The following is a 26,634-nucleotide window of genomic DNA, read 5'->3' as shown; positions in this document are numbered from 1 at the left end:
TTCCTCAGCGACTTGTAAAGCTTCATCAGACAGCCACTTGGCTTTCTTGCATTTCTTTTTCTTGGGGATGGATTTCGTTGCTGCCTCCTGAACAATGTTACGGACCTCTGTCCATAGTTCCTCAGGCACTCTGTCTATCAGGTCTAATCCCTGAAATCTATTCCTCACCTCCACTGTATATTCATAAGGGATATGATTTAGGTCATACTGGAATGGTTTAGTGGTTTTCCCTACGTTCTTCAATTTAAGCCGAAATTTTGCAACAAGAAGCTCATGATCTGAGCCACAGTCAGCTCGAGGTCTTGTTTTTACTGACTGTATAGAGCTTCTCCATCTTTGGCTGCAAGGAACATAATCAATCTCATTTCGATATTGACCATCTGATGATGTCCATGTGTACAGTCGTCTCTTGTGCTGTTGGAAAAGAGTGTTTGCTATGATCAGCGTGTTCTCTTGGCAAAACTCTATTAGCTTTTGTCCTGCTTCATTTTGTACACCAAGGCCATGCCTGCCTGTTATCCCGGTGATTTCTTGACTTCCTACTTTAGCATTCCAATCCCCTATGATGAAGAGGACATCTTTTTTGGTGTTAGTTCTAGAAGGTGTTGTAGGTCTTCATAGAACCGATCAACCTCAGCTTCTTCGGCATCAGTGGTTGGGGCATAGACTTGAATTACTGTGATGTTGAATGGTTTGCCTTGCATTCATACTGAGATCATTCTATCATTTTTAAGATTGTACCCCAGTACTGCTTTTCCCACCCTTTTGTTGACTATGAGTGCTACTCTATTTCTTCTAAGGGATTCTTGCCCATAGTAGTAGATATGATGGTCACCTGAATTAAATTCGCCCATGCCTGTCCATTTTAGTTCGCTGATTCCCAAGATGTCGATGTTCAGTCTTGCCATCTCATGATTGACCACCTCCAGCTTACCTTGATTCACTGATCTTACATTCCAGGTTCCTAAACAATATTGTTCTTTACAGCATTGGATTTTCTTTTAACCACCAGACACATCCACAGCTGAGTGTCCTTTCGGCTTTGGCCCAGCCACTTCACTCTTTCTGGCACTACTTGGAAATACCCTCTGCTCTTCCCCAGTAGTATATTGGACACCTTCCGACCTGAGGGGCTCATCTTCCGGCATCATCTCTTTTAGCCTTGTGATACGTTCCATGGGGTTTTCTTGGCAAGAATAAACAAGCACAAATTCTTCCTTTGTTTTCACCCATTCTCATTCTGTTTGATGAAGGGTGGGGGGAAGCTTTCACTTCAGACAGAAATTAAAAGGGGAAGAAAATTTTGGAGCAAATTCTCCTGGAAGGGGTTCAAAATTCTTGTGGTTACCTTTCTTATGAGGTGGCTGAGAGGAGTGTGGGTGTGTTAGGGATATACAGATTTTGTAAAATCCATTCTGCCTGCATTTCGCAGGTTGTCAGGTGCCTTTTGCTCCATCATCCACTCATTGGCGGAACGGGATTTTTTCTAATTTCCCAAATTTGTGCAAATTCACATTTGCACAAATGCATACTTGTGAAAATACATAAATCCCCCCAATGCATAACCCACTCACCCCTGCCCATTTTCATGCATTAGCCTAGGGAGAAATTGATATTTTTGGCCAATGATTTTTTATTTTACATATTGTTCTATGACTAAATTTGCATAATATTCCAAAAAGTAGAACAAAATGGTCCACAAGTCCTTAGAATATTTGAGACTCAGGAAAAGCCAGTCCAATGTAGAATCCACAGGTCAGATTCATAGAAATTCAAACTCATTAAATTCTGTTGCAGATTTCTCCAACACCCCTACTGTGTGTGTCCTGTCTTTCATTGTACAATCATCTCTCTGGCAGCCTGCAGCTGCCCTAGCTTCCTGCAATTCAGTTAAAACCCAGGGAAGATGTCATGTGGTGACTATTCCCCCCATGGATTTTTTTCAGGTCATGAAGCGTGGGCAGCCAGGAAGACAGCAGAGTGACAGAGAGATGTGTAATAGAAAACAAAAAACATATATAGCCCTCTTATTCACCTCACAGTGATAAGCTTTGAATGTCAGCAATAAAACAGTAAACATGACTTGGTAGCTAATAGGCAGCCAGTGCAGTTGTTTTAACACAGGTAAAATATGTCTATATCTAGGTGCTCCACTGAGCATTCTAGCTGCTGCATTCTGCACTAGCTGCAGCTTCCAAACTAGGTGCAAGGGCAGTTCCACATGGAGCACATTACAGTAATCTAATCATGAGGTTGCCAGTGCATAACACTAGTTCCACCTCTTCTCTGGAGGTGGACACAGCACTACACACACACACACACCTGCTACAGGGTTTTCAAGGAAGGAAAGGAATTATAAACATTTGTATTAGAGATCTTTTTCTGAGAAAATTTCTGAGTCCCCCTGTGCGAGTGGTGTGGAAGTCTGCTTACATGACATTAGTTTTTACATTATGACCTGATTCACATATGCATTATTTAACACAGGAGTTGTTGAATTCTGGGTTGTCATGATGTGCTAATTCAGCCACTCTTGTTAACCATGAACTATCCAGAAAGAGAACCCATGGTTTGTTGTTGGGTTGCAAACTCTGGAATAAACCACGGGTTGTTATTATGGGTGAACCCAGAACCGTGATATAGTAAGAACAACAACAATAACTAGTCTTTCTATATGCCAATACTACAGTGTCATGAAGGCATTCAGGGTAGAGAGAGGGAACAGGCAAAGGAGGAGGGAAACAAACAAGAAAACAAACCATGGTTTGTTCGACCACCTGCCAGACAAAACCTGGTTAAGGCAACACACAATGGGTTAACCATGGGTTAAATAAACCATGGGTTAGCATTATCTGTGGACCAGGTCATTAAATCCAAATGCTTGGTCTAAATAGAGTTACGGATTGGGGTGCAAGACTCTTGGGAGGGGAAAGAATTATTTGAAATCCCCATATTTATGTTTAGACTCTACGGGCATAAGAAAGCTTGACATTCTTTCTTTCACAAATATCCATTCTGTTAAGAAAATCACATTCAAAATCAATTTGAACTAGCAGTGATCTGTATTCTTTTTAAAGGGTACCTACCTACACAGTACTTAACTAAGATCTCAGAAAACAACAGATCAAATAAAATTGGGTTGTGTGCATGTGGGGGGGATGACATAGGCTCCTAAGCTGATTCTACACCTAACGAGTTTATGTCTAGAAGAAATCTACTAAGGGTGCAATCCTATGCATGTTTAGACAGAAAAAAGGCCTGCAACTCCCAGCATGCCCCAGCCAGCCAGCACGCCCAGCTTGCCTGGCTGTGGGGGGGGGGCTGTTGCAGGTGGCAGGGGGAAGGACAGAACAAGGGTGAAAGCCAATGGCGTCACCAAGGGGCGGGTCAAGCCGGCCACTATTTAGGCCGCACTGCCCCACTGCCTCCTCCTTCTGGCCATTTCTTGCGCTCTCTTTGTCAGTGGCAGCGCAGTGGCTGCGTCCTCTGTCTCGTCCTCGACTTCTCCCAACACTCGGCAGCAGCAGCACAGCGGCGGCACAGCGATGGCATCCCCAGGACGAGGCGGCTACTCAGCGGCATGGTTTGCTCCCCTCTCTTGCCGGCACGAGCGCAAGGCTTCTCGCACCTCCTTCCCTTTCCTTTAGGGTGGTCCCCGCTTGGGTTGCCGTGGCATTTCAGGCCCCCCTCAGCTGATTTCAGGAGGGGGAAAGTCTCTTGTCTCGCCCCTTGCATGCTTCCCATAGCATTAGCATTGCCAGTTTTTTGTGTGGGGGGGTCTCCATTTGGCTTCCCGGCGCTCCCAGGTAGCCATTAACAAGGGGAGGGAAGGGAAAGTGTTCCCGTGCCTTGGGCTTACCTCCTCCATTTTCACCTCTGTAGGCAGTTTATCTGCGGTTGCCTGCAGCGTGCTACCGGCTGCTCCCTGCCTTTCGTCCCAGGAGTACACTTGGGATTTTCCTGGGCTTTTTTAGCGCTCTGCTGCCCCCTAGTGGCCTGTTGTGCCTTGAACCCCCTTTCCTATATAAAGAAAGAGAAGGGGAGGAGGAGAAAGGGGGGGAAGAGGGGTGGTTTGAGGGGAGCTATTGTAAGGCTCAAGGCATTGCCTGGAAAATTAATAGGGTGCAATTTAATATTAATAATAATAATACAAAAATTAATTGATTGATTAATACATAAAATAAATATATAATAATATTACCAATAAATAAATAAGAATTATAGAAATATAGAAATTGGAAACACTCCAAATATATACATACATAAATTTCTTGAAGGGAAGTAGGGTAAGCGCAGTTCATCCAGGGTTCCATTCTAAAGTTGGTTAGCGCATTTCCCAACACACAGCGATGCTACCCAAGAAGGGTTTGGGAGGTAAAAAAGGAAAAGCCGCTTGCCCCCCATCCGAAGCCCCCTGCCCCCAGCTAAGTGCCACTTCCGTAGGGTCGACTCTTCCTCATCCGACAATGAGGATCAAGACATGGCCCTCATTCTGGCCAGACTGGAGGCTGCTGAGCGGGACTTAGGGATCCCTGCATTAACCACCCCTGCTAGGCAGGCTTCCTGGACTTTGGATTCAAGGGTTACTAGAGGGCAAGCTCGCAAGGTTCTATTGCTATCTATTCCAGAGAGGCTGGAAGCAATCGAGGCTTCCAGGGAGGTCGTCACTGGGCAAACAGCATCTGCACCGGCCAGCCAGCTATGCATTTCTTTTCTATTTGTCTGACCACAGTGAAATGTAGATTTATTCATCTTGACCACTCTGCTCCAACTCTAATCTTGATGCACTTTTTAAAAGGTTTCCATTAGACTAGTTGTCCCAGAATGTAGATGAGATTGTTCAATGAAATGTACATCCCACTGGAAGCAATGCAGCAGAACTAGCATCTACACTCTGATGCACGTTCCAGTGCACATCTTTCAGCCCATAGTTCCTGATCCAGCAATTGGCATGTGGGTCTCCTTAGAGAGACCGGGGATAGATTGGAGCCCTGTATGGTTTGTCACTATGAGCCAAAACAGTGTCCATACTCCATAGCCAATATCCTAAATGTAATCAAGTTGTCATGGCATAAATAAAGATAGATTTTTGTTACTTAACTAACAACATAGACCTATGTTTTTAACATGAACAATTTTGACTTAGCATCATTATTTCATTTTTTGAAATTCCCATATATATAACCTTTTCCACTCCATTTCCAAAATCATATATGGTAGAGCGGTCTAGTAATTGGAAATTTCTAAATGAATATAAGAAGGGGGGAAATGAAATTACGGATACTTTCTACCATTAAACATCATATGTATAAAAGATATAGGGTGCTGGATGCTGTAGTTCTATATATGCTTACCTGGGCATAAATTTCATTGAATTCAATAGGACATACTTCTGACTAGATATGCATATGAATGCACTGCAAGAAAATTCAGCCATAAACAAGTGTGTTGTAATGATAGTACTGTATTATAGTTCATTGCAAAGTCTCTGCTCATACAAATTTATTATTATTATTATTATTATTATTATTATTATTAATTTCTATACCGCTGCATAGCCGAAGCTCTCTGGGCAGTTTGCAGAAGTTAAAACATTAAAATACAATATACAAAGTTTAAAAGCCATTTACATAAAAGCACACAGACAACACACACAAACAATATGTAACTAAAAACAACTTTGAACAGTCAATCATAACTAAAAACACATCCCGGACTGATTAAAACTCATCATGTGCTGCCAAATGCCTGGGAAAAGAGAGAGGTCTTAACCTGGCACTGAAAAGATAATGCCAGGTAGACCTCATTGGCCCAGTAGTAATGTATGGCTGTGAGAGCTGGACTATAAGGAAGGCTGAGTGCTGAAGAATCGATGCTTTCGAACTGTGGTACTGGAGAAGACTCTTACGAGTCCCCTGGACTGCAAGGAGGTCAAATCAGTCCATCCTAAAGGAAATAAACCCTGACTGCTCATTGGAAGGACAGATACTGAAGCTGAAGCTCAAATATTTTGGCCACCTAATGCAAAGAGAAAACTCCCTGGAAAAGACGCTGATGCTGGGAAAGATCGAAGGCAAAAGGAGAAGGGGACGGCAGAGAATGAGATGGCGAGATAGCATCACCGATGCAATGAATATGAACTTGAGCATGCTCCGGGAGAGAGCGGAGGACAGGAAGGCCTGGCGCGCTATGGTCCATGGGGTCATGAAGAGTCGGACACGACTGAATGACTGAACAACAAAAGACCTCATTGGGGAGCTCATTCCACTGTCCAGATATAGCTGGACAATTTTCATTAATCTTTTGTTGTATTCATTTACATTTATAATAGAAGAAAAAAATAATTAAGCAAGTCCCACATTTAACAACCATAAAAAAGATTACATAAAACCTCTTCATGTGTACATTCCTGATGAATCACATATTCAAAGAGTTGTCCTTCACTGGAGATGGAATCTTTTGAATGGTGCGTCAGCTTGGGGAATCCTGGAATTTGCATCCAATTTAATTTTCAGTGGCAACATTAAAAAACAATCCTGGTTGATGTGAACTCTGATTTCCATATATCCGGCCAACTCTGTGTTCAGCCTGACTTGAGAAATAGTAAGTGAACAGAGAGCTCAGAAAGATATAAGAGAAAATAATATATTGTTCAACTGTGCCCTAAAATGGTTAGCATATGATAAATTAAGAAAAATATATTTTAATCTCCTTTGATTCTTTTCAGTGCAGAAATCTTGAAGTTCTTTTTTGTTGCCCTTGTTTTTTCCTTTTCATTTCTCCCGTAGTTAATTAAGTTTCCTCTTGTGACTATATCTTGCTTTTAGTTTATGTTTTTCAGTGAGAAGAGTTTGTAGCCATGTTTCCCGGAATCCTTTCTGCTAGATGTTTTATGCTGGCAGTAACATCAAAGGCCTTTAAAAAAAATGTATAAAAGCACGGCTGATGACTAAATCCAAGAAAGAGTGTGAAAGAATCTCTCATCGGAATTTAACTAATGAATATTATGTAATCATCAAGATGTTTTCCCCACAGGAGAAGCTTTATAAGCTCCTTATAACCTGCCACGTCTGCTCAGTTTAAAAATCACGCACCTTTTATGCATCAACATTCTTGTGCTGTTGACGAATTGGAGATAAAACCAAACTTTTCGGGTATGTATGACCTAAAGGGGGAATTATCATCTCATGCTAATGACAACTTTAGAGGCATCACTCATAGACATATTCACTAAAATATGTAGAATCCTTACTTTTTGATGAACTAATTACTTTATCTTTTGCAGCATGGTTTCAGACCATAATTCGACACTTGACAGTTTTTGTTAAACTGCCTGCTGATAACTTGACAAAAGGACTTGCTTACGGCCATTTGGATGTGAAACTATTGAATTTTTACAGAGTTTTTCGAAAGCCATCACTCTTCAAGTGCATCACTCACATTACTGAGGCAGCTTGACAGTTTGGACAGGCCATTACAAGAAGTGGTTTAAATTTTATTTCTGGAAGATTCCTAAAGACATGGACAAGTTATGCTACCTTAGAAACTCATATTCCACTGAGCTCAGCTTTTGATCTCAGGTCATCATTAGTTAATGCAAATAACCTGTGCAAGCTCTTTCATATTAACATTAAGCAAGAAACGTTTGAAGCGTTTCTTTTTCATGCCCTTCTTTATGTATAACAATGTTGGACACCTCAACAGACATGAAGTGAATTATTGAAAAGTGTCTCTCAATAATTCAATCACTAATTAAGTTTTACAACTATGAATAGATACAGTATTTGTTTGATTAAAAAGCAAGTCAGCAGGAGCCTGGTGGAAAATAAAGTTGTTTGCTTTTTTATTATTACTACTGTGTGTGTGTACGGAAAGGAAAGTGAGGAACGAAATGGGAATTGTAAATTCTTTCTGTTCTTTGGTCCTTTGAAATGTTAATAAGAATGCAAGGAAGAAAGCTGGAATGAAGGGGAGCAAATAGCTGGAGAAATTATTCACAAATATATCAGCATGTCTGCAACCAAATTGGGCGTCAACAGGTATGCACCACAATTGCATCATAAATATTTATAGTACTGACGTTCCCATAATGGAAGTCAGTAGTTTACAAAAAAGCACCCCACCACACACCAATATTACTTACAAAGTTTTTATCATTGGCTATATTGGGGATAGCATTTGGAACCTCTTGAATAGCTTTGATGGGAATCAGATTCTGAATGAACTTCCTGGTGAGTGCTGCAGCATCCCATTAACTATTTAAATTGAACCTCATGGATGAGAGTGGATGACAGAAGGAGAAGCAGAGTCACATTTATGGTCACTGGGGGTGTTCAGACAACTGCCCCACACAAACGTACACCCAATACTTGTAGGGAAAAGTGTGGCCACGGCAACCAGATCCACCTCTGAGGTCTGTGCACCTCCTGCCCTGTGTCCTGACCTCCACGTGTTTGGTGGGAGGGTTCTTGAAAGTGTAGAGACCTGCGTGCATACAGCTGTATACCTACTGCCCTCTGCCCAGCCCACCTTTGTTTATTTTATTTATTTTATTTATGGATGTCTGGATGTGCAGACATCCAAGCCAGGATAGGAGGCACACTTCTGTTTCCACAGCCGTCTGCTGGGAATTCACATGGAAGGGGTTCTTCTACTGAACACACCTACTATGGCCAGGATTCCAAAGAATGTCCCAGCTAGTTCCCTGCATTCCCTGTTTCTTAAAAATCACCCTCACCCCTGCATGGCAAAAGATTTGAAAAAGAATGGGGTTGTAAAAGCAGTTTGTGCTATTGCTAAGGCATAGAAGACTGCTGTTCAAAGGAAAACACTCAAAATCTCACTGGTTCAATGTAAGCCCTTAAGCTAGGTTAAAGTAGCTCTTTGGATGCAGGCCTATATTTTTGTAAGCACTGATTCCTCCTTATTTGCATTCCTGATGAAGTGATTTTTCCCACATCATTCACAGGCTTCTTAGTCCTTCGAAACATGGAGCTTTTCTACATGAGGCATTTATTGTGCACTCATCATTCCCTACTCACAGTTGTTTATGGGTTCTTTAGATGACCCTCCAGTTTCGTTTATGTGTCTAATGAACACTTTCGGCAAGTTTTTTTTTAAGCAGGGAAAGGGTGCCGGCAATTAATTGTAAAAGTGAAAGAAAAAGCATTTTTGACTTTTGTATTTCTGCTAATCTGCTATACCACAGTGCCACCTTGAGGTTATGTAGCAGAAAAGTAGGAAAGGAAACACTCTTTGTGTAATGCTTGGACCTCAGTTCTGCAATGAAACCAAAAGTAGATACAGTGGATTAACAGCCAATTAACAGCCTCATGTAGAAAAGCTCATGCCCTAAGATGTGCTATTACAGTCCATTGCAGTCATCAGATATTCCTATTGATTTCAAGAATGTTTGCATGATAAAACATGTTGCTGTTTTTTAAAACAGAATTTCAGATTGTGCATACCATAAATTTTGTAAAACAAACAAATGTATCTTGCTACGCTAAATAAAATTTAGAGTAAATTTCTAACTGCAGTCTCTCAGGTTTATGGCATGACTAGAGTTGTTCATGCCGCTGCTCCAAGAAACTGTAGCATTGCATAGAGCCATCCATCAAGGCTGATCTCTATTGCTGGAGTGAGCAAATTGTAATCTTCCTGATGTTTTAGCCTACAACTCCCCTCACCCTCACCATTGGTTGGGTTGGCTACAGCTGATGGGAGTTGTAGGCCAAAACGTCTGGATAGCTACAAGTTGCCCACCCTTGCTCTATTCCCTCTCCTGGTTGCAGTTTCTATAGAACTGCTCGCAATACTCATTAGCAATTATCCTCAGATACATTGGCCTCTCATGAACAATAAGTGTTGTATAATTAATCTATTTGCAGATGAAAACAATTCTCTTTTCATTACAAATCCTCATGAGACAATCCCAAATCTCAAAAATGTTTTGAAAGAATATGGTTCCATGCTTTGAAGGGCTTGAAAGAAAAAGCACCAGCATTCTGAGCGTGACCCAAACAGGCCTGAACACAGGCTCAACATCCTGGGCTGTGTCAAAGTAAGCACCTTCCAAATTTGTAATAATTATTGCACTAGATATGCAATAGGCATTTGCAGAATGCAAAGAAATATAGATGTTTTGCTAAAAAAACTAAAATAATGCCTTATGCAAAGGGGTTTGCTATGAATAAAAATTCCACCTCACATAAAAGCATCTTGGCGGTATCTACCAAAACTTTAATTAAGAAGGAAAGTAAATACATTTACGGAAACTCAAAATAGCCTAACCATCTAGATGGTTACAGTGGTGCCAGGCAATACATCTGTCATCCTGCAAGACATTCTTATGGTTCAGAGCACAAGAATGATTTGATCATCTCAAAAAGAAGCAGTTCAAACAGGAAGGTGACAAGTTATTTTCATCCCTTCTTTTAAAAATATTTTTAACTTTTCTAAGTGTCTGGGCGGGCATAGCTATTTGCAGTGTATGACTATAAGAAGATGCATATCACAGCTATTTACTGCAAGAATAAGAGAATGCCTGGCACTGGCTTCTGTTCTGTTTAGATTTTATTTGCAAAATGGAAGGCAAAAGATTGGTGGGTAACAGGCTAGGCCAGGGGCACTTAGTTGAGACAAATGCAAATTCTGCCCCAAGTCAGCAAAAGCAGATCAATATAGAGCTACCATATAGTTTGATTCCGTTTACACAAGCAATGAGAAGATCAGCACAGCTTTTACAGGGTAAAGATATGTGCAAAAAGAGGGAAGTTACCAGTCCTATTTTCACTGTTCTGTTTTCTGTGGAAAATCCAATGGCAAAAATCAGTATGGCCAGTTCTGTGTTGTTTCCCACTGCTTAGGGATTTCTTAAATGTTCAATTACATTTAGGGCCCATATGCTGTCACACATGAATCATGGGGTGTGTTTAAAAATGGATTAATGGAGATTAATGCCCCCAGAGATTAATGGATACTGATGGATTCCAGAGGGCTCTGGGGGATTTTCCTGCTGGTATGGCTGGTGCTCCTGTCGAAGCCCAGGTCGCTCTGTGGAATGCAGAGATGACTCGGGCGGTTGACACGATCGCGCCCAAGTGCCCTCTCCCTCTGAGCGGAGCCCGGCCAGCTCCTTGGTATACACCTGAGCTGAGGGCAATGAAGCAAGAGGGGAGATGGCTAGAATGCAGGTGGGGGAAAACTCGTGCTGAGTCTGACCGAACACAGGTAAGAGCCCACTATCAAGCCTACCCTGTGGCGGTGAGGGTGGCAAAGAGACAGTTCTTTTCCACCAGCATTGCATCTTCTCAGTGTCGTCCAGCGGAGCTTTTCCGAGTGGTTCGCAGCCTGTTACATTCTGGGCCAGGGAGAGAGACGGTGGAACCCTCAGTAGCACGCTGTGACAAGTATGCACAGCACTTTGAGGATAAAGTTGCTCAGATTCATCATGAATTGGACACCACCATTAATGCAGTTCCATTGGCAGAGGTGTTCAGAGCACCGTCTGGTCTAGTTTTATTGGATGAGTTTCAGTTACTGAGGCCTGAGGATGTGGACAAGGTGCTTGGCCAAGTCCGATCGACCACGTGTGTGCTTGATCCTTGCCCTTCATGGCTTATTAAATCAAACAAGGAGGGAATGTCTGGCTGGGTCCAGGAGGTTGTAAATTCCTCCTTGAGAGAAGGAGTGGTGCCTGCCACTTTAAAAGAGGTGGTAATTAGACCACTCCTGAAAAAGCCTAACCTGGACCCAGAGGATGTTAACAATTATAGTCCAGTGGCCAACATTCCCTTCCTGGGCAAGGTGCTTGAGCGGGTGGTTGTAGGACAGCTCCAGGCACTGTTGAATGAAACGGATTATCTAGATCCATTTCAATCGGGCTTCAGGCCTGGTTTTGGAACGGAAAAACCTTGGTCGCCCTGTGGGATGACCTCTGCCGGGAGAGGGACAGGGGGAGTGCGACCCTGTTGATTCTCCTGGGCCTCTCAGCGGCTTTCGATACCATCGACCATGGTATCCTTCTGGATAGGTTGTCTGGGTTAGGAGTTGGAGGCACTGCACTACAGTGGTTCCGCTCCTACTTGGATGGCTGATTCCAGAAAGAGGTGCTGGGGGATTATTGCTCTGTGCCATGGCAATTGTGCCATGGGGTTCCACAGGGCTCTATTTTATCCCCCATGCTGTTTAACATGTACATGAAACCGCTGGGGGAGGTTATCCAGAGGTGTGGGCTGAGGTGCCATCAATATGCAGATGACACCCAGCTGTACCTCTCTTTCTCATCAAAACCAGGTGAGGCAGTGGCTGTTCTGAATCAGTGCCTGGGCACGGTAATGGACTGGATGAGGGCCAATAAATTGAAACTCAATCCAGACAAGACGGAGGTACTGTTAGTTCATCTTCCTGGCTAGGTGATATTCAACCTGTTCTGGAGGGGATTGCACTCCCCCTAAAGGATCAGGTTCATAGTTTGGGGGTGCTCTTGGATCCAGAACTGTCACTTGAGGCACAGGTGAACTCAGTGGCACGGAGCACTTTTTATCAGCTTAGGCTGGTATGCCAACTATGCCCTTATCTGGACAGAGATAGCCTAGCTACAGTTATCCATGCTCTGATAACTTCTCGTCTGGATTACTGCAATGCGTTATATGTGGGGCTGCCTTTGAAAACGGTCCGGAAACTTCAGCTGGTCCAAAATAGGGCAGCAAGATTGTTAACAGGGACTGGCCAATGAGTTCATATTACGCCAGTACTTTTCCAGCTGCACTGGCTGCCGGTCCATTTCCGGGCCAGATTCAAAGTGCTGGTGTTAACATTCAAAGCCCTTAAAGGCTTGGGGCCAGGTTACCTGAAGGATCGCCTCCTCCCATATGTGCCTGCCCGGACCTTAAGATCATCGTCAACGGCCCTTCTCCATGAGCCCCTGCCAAAGGAAGTGAGGCGGGTGACTACTAGGAGGAGGGCTTTTTCTGCTGTGGCACCCTGGCTCTGGAATGAGCTCCCTAGTGAAGTTCACCTGGCATCTACATTGTATTCCTTTCGGCACCAGGTGAAGACCTTTTTATTTTCCCAGGTATTTTAGCATTTTAGTTTTCTAAATTTTTATCTTTGCTGTTTTAAATCTGTATTTTAAACTCCTGCACTGCTGCTAGGTTTTATTGTGGTTGTATTGTTATATTGTGGTTTTAATGTTCTATATATTTTAAATTGTTTTATTGTGTGTTGTTTGGTTTTAGTTTTTGTGAACCGCCTAGAGAGCTTCGGCTATTGGGTGGTATAGAAATGAAATGAATGAATAAATAAATAAATAAATAAATAAATAAAATAAAGAAACCTTAAAGCTGCCTAAGTACCTAGTATCTCTTGTACATACATATTTTCATTATATTGCTCTGTATATTTTGTAGGGATGTTGGAGAATTTCACCACAGATTCCAGGGAGGCCGAATGCCAGCGCATTCGGCCCCCCGGAATCCATGGTGGAACGAAGCCACCCACCCCACCACCCCACGAAATGGGCCCGGAATGGAGCCTACCTTTGTTGGCTGTTCTTGTGTTCCTCGAATGCCGGCTGCATCTGCGGCCACCATTTGCCTCCTTTCGAATAGCTGTGATAGGCTACGTAAGTATTTATGTAGCCTATCACGGCTAATGCAGGGACGCCATTTGCGTCCCTGCGGAGGCCGTGATAGGCTACGTAAATATATATGTAGCCTATCATGGCAATAGGCAGGAACGCCATTGGCGGCTGCTGTAGCCGCCGCCATTTGCATCTCTGTCTTTTGCCATGATAGACTACATATATATTTACATAGCCTATCACGGCAAAAGACAGAGACGCAAACGGTGGTGGCTATGGCAGCCACCATTTGCATCCCTGCGCAGTCCAGCGGAGCTGGCCGGGGAGAATTTCAGGGGGAGGAACGGAGTGCCTCCCCCCCACCGCAAATGACCCCGGACAAAATGGTGAGTCAGTTTCGTACATCCCTAATATTTTGTTCAATGCCATACTGAGGCCCAGTCCACACGATCACCATGACTTAAACAAGCCATAGTGTTTTGTTTGAGCTGCAGTGCATGCCTGATACCATTTGCCTAATTACTCACCTGGGTGCAGCTTGTCACGTCATCTGAACCCAAGCACCATGGCTTATCTGAGTGGGAAACAACCCTCAAATAACCCAACAATCACCCATTAGTTATTTCAGGGTTGTTTCTACCTCAAACAACTATACAACAAAATAGGGCACCAGCTGTACAGAACCCCAAATAGGCAATGCTAATAAAGCAGTTGTATGCTTTATTAGCATTGCTTATTTTGGGTTTTGTCTCCCTCAAAGAAGCCATGCTGCCCAGGTTCAGACAACACGACAAGCCAACGTGACACTGTGGCTTGTTTAAGCCATGTTGATGATGCAAACTAGGCCTGAGTCATGAGACTGGTGACCATAAATCGGCACAAATTCTGATCATCATTCATGGATTGCACATACATGGTCTTCAGCCTGCCACTTGGACATGTCAGAGAGTCCACCGCTTTGAGAATTTTCTAGGGATGTCAGAGAAATCCACTGCAGATTCAAATGAGGCCAGATTCTTTGGAATCCAGCCTCAGGAATCCGCAGCGGATTGGGACCACTTACCTCTGCTCCAGGAGGACTGGAGGCGGAACGGCACTCGGCTGCTTCTTCCAGCCAGAGCTGTTCGCCTCCTCCCCGTCCCTGCCGATTGCCATGTCTTTAAAAAAAAAGTAGGGGTGTACAAAACCCCACTTACCTGGCTCCACTGGGGTCCACAGGTGGGGGGAGGCAATCCATTCCTCCCCCCGGAATCCTCGACGGGGGGGAGGTGATCTGTTCCTCCCCCCCCGGGATCCTGCCCAGCCGGCTCTGCTCCGCGGCCAGTCCACGGAGCCGCTGGCCAGGCCGATCTGCAGCAGGGCGTCCACCCACTGCCAGGTTGCTGTGGACGCAAATTGAATCCTGCGAAGGGGACGTCATTTGCGTCCCTATGCTAGCCCGTAATAGGCTACGTGAATATTTACTTAAATATTTACGTAGCCTATCACAGCTAAAGTGGGGACGCAAATGGCGTAGGGGACACCATTTGCGTCCCTGCTTTAACCATGATAAGCTACATAAATATATATGTAGCCTCTCATGGGCACGCGTAGGGATGCAAATGGCGGCTGCTACGACGGCCACCATTTGCGGCCGCAGCAGCCCGGCAGTGGCCAGCCGGGAGACCAGCTGCCGCCGCCACCAACAGGTAAGCTCCTCCCGGGGGGATTCCACGGGGTGGGGGGGGAGGCCATTCCGCCACGGATTCGGGGTGTGTGGATCCTTTAGGAGTCCATGGCGGAATTCTCTGACATCCCTAAAAACAAGCGAACAGGAGGATGTGCCCATAGGCTAATATGCAAATAGAGTCTTGAATCTTGAGTCTAAGTCTATGTGTTCATACACTTATACACAAGATTCACGGCTCTATTTTGCATATAAGTCTATGGTAAGCAGCCCCCAAGCCAGTTCCCGCCTCCGGAATCCAAGCGGAGCATGTATTGGTATTTATTTATTTTTTATTATTTACTAGGTTTATTCACTGCCCATCTGGCCAGCTACCCAGCCAATCTAGGTGGCATACAATACCAATAATAACACAAAATACAACTTAATCAACTGAACAAAACAACATTGCTCTAAAAAAAACCCTAACCCATCCCGAATGCCTGCCTGAGCAGCCAGGTTTTCAAAACCTAGCAGAAGTTCATCAAAGAGGGGGCATGGCAGAGGTCACTAGGGAGGGAATTCCACAAAGTGGGGGCCACCACAGAAAAGGCACTCTCCCTAGTCCTCACCAGCCTAGCTGTCCTGGCTGATGGGGCAGACAGAAGGCCTTCCGAGGCCAATTTCATTGAGCAGCATCCCTGGTGTTGCTGGAGCAGCTCCGTAAGATAGACTGGTCCAGAACCATATAGGGTTTTAAAGGTCAATGCCAACACTTTGAAATGGGACTGGAAAACAACTGGTAACCAGTGCAACTCCTTCAGCACTGGAGTGATGTGATCTCGCCAGCGGCTGCCTTTAATCAGGTGGGCAGCCATGTTCTGCACCAGCTGCAACTTCTGAACCATCTTCAAGGGTAACCCCACATAGAGCACATTACAGTAGTCTAGGCGAGAGGAGACCAGGGCATGAACTACTGAGGGGAGCAAATGGTCAGGGAGGTAGGGGCACAGCCGCTGTATCAGATGGAGTTGGTACAGTACTGCCCGGCTCACGGCTGACACCCGGGCCTCCATGGGAGGCTAAAATGACCCCCAGGTTGCAGACCTAGTCCTTCAGGGGCAGCCGCACCCCACTAAACACCAGGTCAACATCCCCCAACCTCCCCTTGTCTCCCACCAAAATTACTCCGGTTTTGTCAGGGTTCAGTTTCAGCTTATTCCTTCCCATTCGGCCACTCACCAACTCCAGACACTTGGACAGGGTTTTTATATCCACCCTTGGTGAGGATTTAAATAAGCGGTAGAGTTGCATGTCATCCATATATTGGTGACACTGCACCCCAAACCTCCTGAGGATAGCCCCCAGTCGCTTCATATCGATGTTATTAACATCAAGGAGAGAATAGAGCCCCATGGCACCCCACAAGTGAGCAGCTATGGGTCTGAAGGCCCCTCCCCCAGACCTACCCTCTGATACCTGCCAGAGAGGAAGGAATGGAAGCACCGTAATACAGTGTGCCCAGCCCCTCCAGGCAGTCTAAGGGGATACCATGGTCAACGGTATCAAAAGCCGCTGAGAGACTGAGGAGAACAAGGAAGGAGCATTTGCCCCTATCCAAAGCCCTCCTCATATCATCCATCAAGGTGACCAAGGCCATTTCTGTCCCATGCCCAGGCCTGAAGCCCGTTTAAAATGGATCCAGATAATCGGCTTCTTCCAAGCGTGCCTGGAACTGTAGCGCCACCACCCGCTCAATCACCTTGCCCAAAAACAACAGATTCAAGACTGGGCGAAAGTTGTTCAAGTCTTTGGGATCCAAGGAGGGCTTCTTTAAAAGTGGTCTTATCACTGCTTCCTTGAGGGCTGATGGCATCACTCCTCCCCAAGGGAGGCATTCACCACCGCCTTGATGCTGCTGTGGACGGGGTTGCACTCCCTCTGAAAGATCAGGTCCATAGTTTGAGGATACTCCTAGATCCATCACTGTCACTTGAGGCCCAAGTGGCCATGGCAGCTCAGAGTGCCTTTAACCAGCTCCAGATGGTTCACCAGCTACAGCCTCTCCTGGACAGGGATAGCTTGGGCACAGTGATGCAGGCATTAGTAAACTCAAGACTGGATCACTGCAATGCGCTCTATGTGGGGCTGCCCTTAAGGCTGGTCTGGAAGCTGGAGCTCGTGCAGAACGCAGCAGCTCAGCTGTTGTTGGGTGTAGCCCGTTTTCAGCATGCAACTCCTTTGCTGAGGGAACTGCACTTTGCTGAGGGAACTGCACCGCTCACTACTGGCCAGGTTTAAGGTTTTGGTACTAGTGTAAAAAGCCCTGAACAACTTGGGACCAGGATACCTGAGAGAGCGCCTTCTCACTTACCAACCTGCCTGGTCATTGAGGTCATTAGAGGGCATGCTCCAGAAGGTTCCACCTGGACCTATGGTTGGAATCCACTCATAGAAGAGCCTTCAGTGTGATGGCCCCCTTTCTTAGGAATAGGGGTGGACGAAAGTCACTTACCTGTCGTCGAAGCTTGTTCGCGGTGGGGGGGAGGCGCTTCGCTGCTCCCCCCGCGAAGTTCAGGCCGGGGGGGGAGGCTTCCCGCCTCGCCCGGCCGAAATTCAGGCCGGGGGGGAGGCTTCCCACCTCGCACGGCCGAAATTCAGGCCAGGGAGGAGGCTTCCCACCTCGCCCGGCCGCGAACTCCAAAGTTTAAAAAAAAACAAAAAACGCCCCCGTGATAGGCTACGGGACGATTAACGTAGCCTATCATGGCTAGATCTGCAAAGTCAGCCGTGATAGGCTACGTTAATCATCACGTAGCCTATCACGGGTGACTTTAAAAAAAAAAAGTGCGTACGCAAATGGCGGCCCCCATAGGGAGCTGCCATTCGCGTTCCTTATTTGGTCGCTGTAGTCTATGTAAATCTTTACGTAGACTACGGCGAAAATAAGGGCAACGCACCATTGCCCTTATTTTCGCCGTAGTCTACGTAAAGATTTACGTAGACTACAGCGACCAAATAAGGAATGGGAATGGCGGCTCCCTATGGGGGCCGCCATTATCCGTACGCGCTTTTTTTTTTTTTTTTTTTTAAGTCACCCGTGATAGGCTACGTGACGATTTACGTAGCCTATCACGGCTGACTTTGCAGATCTAGCCGTGATAGGCTACGTTAATTGTCACGTAGCCTATCACGGGGGCGTTTTTGTTTTTTTTCTTTTATTGCAATGGCGGCGGCGGCAGCCGGTCAAAAGACCGGCTGCCACTCCCGCCCCGCACGAACACCCGCCGAACCGCCGGCTGGACCCGCCGCCAGGAGGGACATTCGGCAAAGGTAAGTCCCGTCCCGGGGGGGGCAGGGGGCGGAGAATTTCTCCCCGAAACTTGTTCGGGGGGCCAAACACGTTGGCGCTTGGCCCCCCGAAGTTTCGGGGAGAAATTCTCCGCCATCCCTACTTAGGAACTCCAAAGATACCAATACTGTGTTGCTTCTGGCGCCTCCTGAAAACAGTTCTGTTCCAGGAAGCATTCCTTAAATGACTAGCCACAGTTTTTACTGGCGTTTCAATCTTTTATCTTTTTTACTTTTGTACATCTTATGTTGACCACTCTGGAATCTGTTTTAGATGGGGAGTGGTATAAAAATGTTGTAAATATAAATAAATAAATAAATAAATAAATAAATAAATAAATAAATAAATTTCTTAATCTGTACACTGCCCAAAGAACTTTGGTGATTGGGCAGTTTTAAATAAACAAATAAAATCTTTTTAGACAAGATTGGCTCCCAGAGCAGCTTACAAGTTAAATGCGTGTACTAATGTATAATTTTAATAAGGATGTGATTAATAGAGTTAAGGGATTAGACCTGATAGACAGAGTGCCTGAGGAACTATGGACGGAGGTCCGTAACATTGTTCAGGAGGCAGCAACTCAATCCATCCCAAAGAAAAAGAAATGCAAGAAAGCAAAGTGGCTGTCTGAGGAGGCTTTACAAGTCGCTGAGGAAAGAAGGGAAGCGAAAAGCAAGGGAGAAAGGGGAAGATATATCCAACTGAGATATATCCTTCTTAAATGAACAATGCAAAGAAATCGAGGAAAACAACAGAATGGGAAAGACTAGAGATCTCTTCAAGAAAATCGGAGATCTCAAGGGAACGTTTTGTGCAAAGATGGACAAGATAAAGGACAAAGAAGGCAGGGACCTAACAGAAGCAGATGAGATTAAGAAGAGGTGGAAAGAATACACAGAAGAACTGTACAGGAAAGATCTTAATGTTCCTGATAGCCATGATAGTGCGGTCAGTTTACATTCCGATTCCAAAGATGGGCAATGCCAAAGAGTGTTCAAACTACCATACAATTGTGCTCATTTCACATACCAGCAAGGTTATGCTCCAAATCCTACAAGCTAGGCTTCAGCAGTATGTGAACCGAGAACTACCGGAAGTACAAGCGGGGTTTCGAAGAGGCAGAAGAACTAGAGATCAAATGGCCAACATTCACTGGATCATGGAGAAAGCAAGAGAATTCCAGAAAAATGCCTATTTCTGCTTCATTGACTATGCTAAAGCCTTTGACTGTGTGGATCACAACAAACTGTGGCAAATTCTTAAAGAGATGGGAGTACAAGACCACCTTACCTGTCTCCTGAGAAACCTGTACAAGGGTCAAGAAGCAACAGTAAGAACCGGACATGGAACAACCAATTGGTTCAAAATTGAGAAAGGAGTATGACAAGGCTGTATATTGTCACCCTGCTTATTTAATTTATATGCACAGTACATCATGAGAAACACCGGGTTGGATGAATCACAGGTCGGAATTAAGATTGCCAGGGGAATTATCAACAACCTCAGATACGCAGACGATACCACCCTAATGGCAGAAAGTGAAGAGGATCTAAAGAGACTCTTGTTGAGGGTGAAAGAGGAGAGTGCAAAAGCTGGTTTGAAACTCAACATTAAAACAACTAAGATCATGGCATGTGGCCCCATCACTTCCTGGCATATAGAAGGGGAAGAAATGGAAGCAGTGGCAGATTTTATTTTCTTGGGCTCCAAGATCCCCGCAGACGGTGACTGTAGCCATGAAATTAAAAGACGCTTGCTCCTTGGGAAGAAAGCTATGGCAAACCTAGACAGCATAGTAAGAAGCAGAGACATCACCTTGCTGACAAAGGTTCGTATAATCAAAGCTATGGTTTTCCCAGTAGCAACGTATGGCTGTGAGAGCTGGACTATAAGGAAGGCTGAGCACCGAAGAATTGATGCTTTCAAACTGTGGTGCTGGAGAAGACTCCTACGAGTCCCCTGGTCTGCAAGGGGGTCAAATCAGTCCATCCTAAAGGAAATCAACCCTGAGTGCTCATTGGAAGGACAGATACTGAAGCTGAAGCTCAAATATTTTGGCCACCTAATGTGAAGAGAAAACTCCCTGGAAAAGACCCTGATGCTGGGAAAGATTGAAGGCAAAAGTAGAAGGGGACGGCAGGGGATGAGATGGCTAGATAGCATCACCGATGCAATGACTATGAACTTGAGCACGCTCCTGGAGAGAGCAGAGGACAGGAAGGCCTGGCATGCTATGGTCCATGGGGTCGAAGAGTCGGACACGACTGAACGACTGAACAACAATATATGAATAATCTCAGTTAACATTCAGAGATCATAGGATTAGGAAAAGTTATTGTAGTAGTCATCTTAGAAAGCCTCCCAGATAGTTTTAGCTGTAATTACATCTAGGTAAATGCTTTAAATGACAATATAAAAAGATTCATGTCTAGAAATGAGTAAACCTCAGAAAAGTTTTGTACATGAGCAATTATGCAAAGTTCAGGATAATTATTCTTGCCTATCCATAATTAAATAAAAGAGTGAACGTTTCAAAAAGACAATTAAAGCAGAAGTTAAATGATGAACTTGAAAATAACTTTGCCCTAATTATTAGTGCAATCATCTTTTTAAATTGATAGCACTTATAATGCAATAGATTTTACTTATCAAGTTTTATTAACATAATAAAGAACTATATTCCTATGCATGGCCGGGAAACTAAATTACTGTCATTACATTAAAACTTTACATTGACAAATAGGATGGACTATGTATTATATTAAACCATATATTAACTATTCTGGCTGTTACCTGGAATGAGAGGCCTACAGTATGTCTTGTCGACTCTAAATATATTTTGAAAAGCCAATTCAAGGGGACAGAGTTAAGAGAAAGAGAGAAAGGGTGGGGTGGAGATCCTGAATATCAGAGATAAACCACTCAGAATAACATCCATTATAATCCAGATATAGTTATCTTAGCAAAGTCATCCAAAGTCTTGTTAAGGGAACATAATAAGTTTTTGGGTGTTCACTTCCTAGTATACCTGGGCATGAGTGTAACAATAACATATTTAAATGTGTTTGAAGTTGCTAGTGCTCTAGAGAGGAGTGGAAAACTAGATTTCATTCCCTTGTAAATAAAAATATTTTGGTAGTTGCTTTCATCCATATTCAGGAAACAAAGACCCAAGGTATGAAAGCATTCCACATACACATAGGACTGCTCAGGTATTGGCACAATATCAGAAGGGTGACCATGTGTCTTATTTTAGGGGGAGCAGTCCTCTGTTTGAAGGTGTCCTCTGTTGTAAGTTCTGTCCAGCCAAAGTCTAGTGTAAAGATCAAGAACCACAAGAAGGGAGAACAAGGACCTTGAAGATGCCCATCAGCACTTAGCTCCTGGACAGCAGGTAGAGCAGAAACACAGATCACCTGGTCACAGGCTTTCCCACTATGATGACATGTACTGTATTTCTAAGTAAATCAGAGCAATTTTTAAATGTGCATCTATACAAATAAAGTATCATCTATGCAAATATTATTCAGATCTCTGTCCTCTTTTTTGATGATGTGTTTCCCTTTTTTTAAAAGTGTGTCTGGCCACCCGAATCAGAAGCCTTGTCCTTAGTGTCATCTTGGGATATTTGGTAAGTAAGCATGAGAGACAATCCCTTTTCTTGGCAGTGCCATGGCTCTGGAATGGTCTTCCAGTCAAAATCCATCAGGCCCCCTCTTTGTGTCTCTTTTCCAGAAACAGAAGACCCTTTTATTTCAATTGCCTTTAAAAAAAAAAAACAACTCAAAAAACTAGTTTTATTGCTGCCATTTTTGATGTGTGACATCTTTTACCTTTCTGCTGTTAGATTTTGGTGGTAGTGGTGGTGGTGATATTAGATGTGCGTCTAGAAACTGGTTGTTGTATTTGTATTTTTATGATTATATCATACGGTTTCATGATTAGGCTGTAAACCATTAGTTAGTAGAAGAACAGAATATAAAGAACGCATTACTGCTGCTACTACATCATCATCGACCTCTGGCTAGAATCATCTGATGAGCATTGAAACTGGGCAATATCACCTCTTGGTCAACATGGTGGAAGCCTCAGAGCAGACAAGAGGAAGCCTAGCACACCTCAAGGGATCTCCTGTGACCAATGCTACCTCCCCTCATCTGCTATGAGGCCAACACAGTAATAGTGCAGTGATCTCCCTGCATCAGAGACTTTGAGCAGTCTAAAATAGACCAACTGCAAATTAGGCGAAGTCCCTCTGGCTAAATCCAGAATTATTTAAATTTCATACAGTACCCTGGAGTGATGTTGCATCCAGGTCATTGTGGGGAATAAGTATGATGGCTAGACTCATCCATCCAGTCCTGCTTAGAGCATTGGGCTTGGCCGGATTTTTATTTTAATGAGGAACACAGGATAGGCCCGAGGAGTGGGCCCTGCCAGAATGCCAGGGGTCCTGGCAAGTGCCCAAGGATGCCAGGTCCTGACACCAGAGAGAAACCTTCACTCCACTCTGACGGTGCAGTAGTAGAAAGCAGGTAAGGGGGTCCTGGGGCCCACAGGGAAGGAACCAGCCATGTCAAGTGGATTTGAAATGTGGGGTGGGGGGAGAACATTTTTTCTGAATGTTCTCCGTTCTGTTCATCACTTGTTCCTAGCTGAAGCAATGACCAATCCAAGAGCTTCCTTTTCAGGACCAGAAATTTGACTTCAGATTTATATGTGATGACATGACATCTTGCTTGGCAGACACACATAATTATCAATGTTCTTCACAAAGTAAAGACAAGAACCCTACAGAAATGCAGCACCATAAAAGCAAGCTCCTACAATGTACTATACAAGAATACTGGGCAAACATCCTGCTCACCCTTTACTTTGCAGTTAAAAGCAAGTTGTATTGGCCCTGAGTTTTGTATATTTCTGGAAAAGAATTTGATTACTAATACATCAAAGATAGCTGCGATCCATTATATTCTGATAAAGTTGCTGGCTGCAGCCTGAGAGTGATGCATTTGTAACCTTAAAGCAGCCAACATTTTGGTGAAGCTTAGTGTCACTGAAATGAAAAATAATTGCTCACTGCCGGCTATAAATTAAATAAGTTTATTTTGCCAAGGGCAACACTTACTAGAATCTGTAAATAGCTAGCAAGTTAGAAATCACGTAAATCGTGACCCTAACTAATTAAATTCTGCATCTAATGGAGTGAAATGTATTGACAGCTCAGTAAAATGAATTAAGAGAAGCAATAACTGCACTTTGTTGCATGTAATAAAATGTTGGGTGGGGGTGTGCAAGCAGTTAGAAGGTTATTATAAAATTGCTCTGGGGCAAGCTGTTAACATATAACACCCAATTACTATTCTTTAATCAGTGCAGACATTTCTGTTTATTGGAAAATAACTTACTTTGGTTATTGTTTCTAATTTTTATCCCCATTTAAGAAATTGGACACCTATTAAATATTGAAACTGAGGAAGGCAATAGATTGATGTCAAATTAATGGCATCCTTGTACCAATTCACATTAAATTAACTTTGTTTTCAATCAGCTTAGCATTTCCGGGTTATAATTTTACTCACACTCAGAATGAATGTATGCAGTTTGTATTAAACATAGCTAATGGTGCATTTGCATTTTACGTTTCCGTTCTACAGAACGGCCCTGATTTTGGTTTTATACTTTTCTTGAAAATGTATCAAGATGTTTTGATATGTACACCAGCCAGTAGTTTTCTGTCATACAATGTATATTCAAAAGTCAAAACCCCTTCCATTTAAGAGAAGAGTAACGTCCTTAAAAATGTATTCATGCACAAAACAAGTTTTGTAAATTGTAAGTTCAAGGATCCACCTTAACTTCTCTGCCATATAAGCAGTTAGGATTTTCTACAACCTCTAATATTGTACTCAGTTATGACTTGGGCATGCACCAACATTTTGCCCTGGTCTTTGAGCCCCGATTATGTTCCTCTGAAAGCAGGCCTGTTCCTTTGAAGCGAGGATCAATGCCATGTCAATGGGGCAGTTCGTACAACATGACAGCCCACCATGGATTATTTAACTCACAATGCGGCTGCAGCATGTGTGGGATGGATGCGACTGCCATTTTGAATATGCAACCCCTGCTTGGGGGTTGTTGTGTCGTGCAAACCTGGTGAGCATGGATGGGTTAAATAACCCTTGTACAACCCATGGTCTGTTTCAGGGTTATGTGAGGATTATTTATGTAACCTTATTTAACCTAGGGATGTATGAAAGTGACTTACCTTTCGTGGATTATGTTGATAGGGGGGGGAGGCACTCCGTCCCTCCCCCCAGAATCCTGGACGGGGGGGAGGTGCTCCGTTCCTCTCCCCCCCCCCCCGGAATCCTGGCCGGCCGGCTATGCTCCGCAGGGATTCTGCGGAGCCGCCGGCCAGCTCCGCCAGCAGCCGGACATCCGGCCGCTGGCTAGCAGGGACGCAAATGGCGGCGGCCATAGCCGCCGCCGTTTGCGTCCCTGCAGTCAGCTGTGATAGGCTACGTAAATGTTTACGTAGCCTATCACGTCTGACTTAAAAAAAACAACAACGTGCGTACGCAAATGGCAGCGGCCACGGCCGCTGCCATTTGCGTTCCTTATTTTGACACGTCTTAGTCTATGTCAAGATTTACGTAGACTAAGACGGCAAAAATAAGGGGAATGCAAATAGCGTAGCAGACGCTACGCTATTTGTGTTCCCCTTATTTTCGCCGTCTTAGTCTACGTAAATCTTGACGTAGACTAAGACATGCCAAAATAAGGAACGTAAATGGCAGCGGCCGTGGCCACCGCCATTTGCGTACGCGCGGTTTAAAAAAAAATAAAATCAGACGTGATAGGCTACGTAAACATTTACGTAGCCTATCACAGGTTTTTTTTTAAACCTAGCCGTGATAGGCTATGTAAATTTTTACGTAGCCTATCACGTCTGTTTTTTTTTTTTTTACTGGAAATGGCGGTGGCGGCAGCTGGTCAGAAGACCGGTTGCCGCAGCTGCCGCCAAACCGCTGCCGGAGCCGCCGCCGCCAGGAAGATCCGCCCCAGGTAAGTCTCGTCCCGGGGGGGCGGGGGGGCAGACCATTCCGCCACCGATTTCAGGGGGCTGAATGCGCTGGCATTCGGCTTCCCCAAGATCTGTGGCGGAATTCTCTGACATCCCTAATTTAACCCCCACATAGTTATTTAGCCCTCACAAGTTAATTAACCCTCGCAAAATCTATGCTCCCCAGGCTCACATTACATGACAACCTTGAGTGGGAATTGCATCTGTAACATGGAACTCGGAAGGGATCGTAGCTCATTGTGGGTGAAATAAATAACTCAATATGAGCTGCGGCGTGCCATCCGATGCTGTGACTTTAAATACATCATTAAGAAATATGTCAGTTTTTAAATAAAAAATACTTTAATAGCTGGTGAGAGCGGACTTGCTATTAGCTATGGGGGAAAAGCTCCCATGAGGAGGTATGTGGATTTTTCATCAGCAGTGGAGAAGGGTTAAACTTCTCCTCCCTATAGGCTGCAATCCTTTCAAAAATTGGAGGCCCTGCACTTGCTGTTAATTTTTTTTTTATCTTATGTGGAACTTCCTAATGACATGTTTAGTGACATATGTAGTTTTTCAATAAGCTATATGACTGTTGATTCTAAACTTTTAATTCTGACACCTAATCTCTTGCAAAGTTTATCTCAAGATGCAGAGCCCAATCTTTGGCATATTTCACCAAATGTAAAACCAACAAAGTCACTATGGAGAACATCAGAGTTGCCTTCTTGCTCTGCATTCTAAAAAATGTAAACTGAGAAAAACCTCTTGCAAAGCCTGACCCTATGCAGGTTTAGCCATACATGTGAGACTTACCTTCTCCTCTTCCTCTTGCTGACTTGTGTGTCAAGTCATGATGAATCAGTCACTTGTCCCAATACTTGGCTGCCCCTGGTTTTTGTTAGGGATGTCGGAAAAATGTATCCAGGGGATGGAGTTCACTGAGCTTTCAGTATCTCCCCCACCCCGCGCTCGGACTAAGG

Source organism: Heloderma suspectum, chromosome 5 (genome assembly GCF_057233095.1).
Source record: "Heloderma suspectum isolate Gila_16-S chromosome 5, 16-S_ref, whole genome shotgun sequence".
Taxonomy (NCBI): Eukaryota; Metazoa; Chordata; class Lepidosauria; order Squamata; family Helodermatidae; genus Heloderma; species Heloderma suspectum.
Note: the sequence above shows the minus strand (reverse complement) of the source record.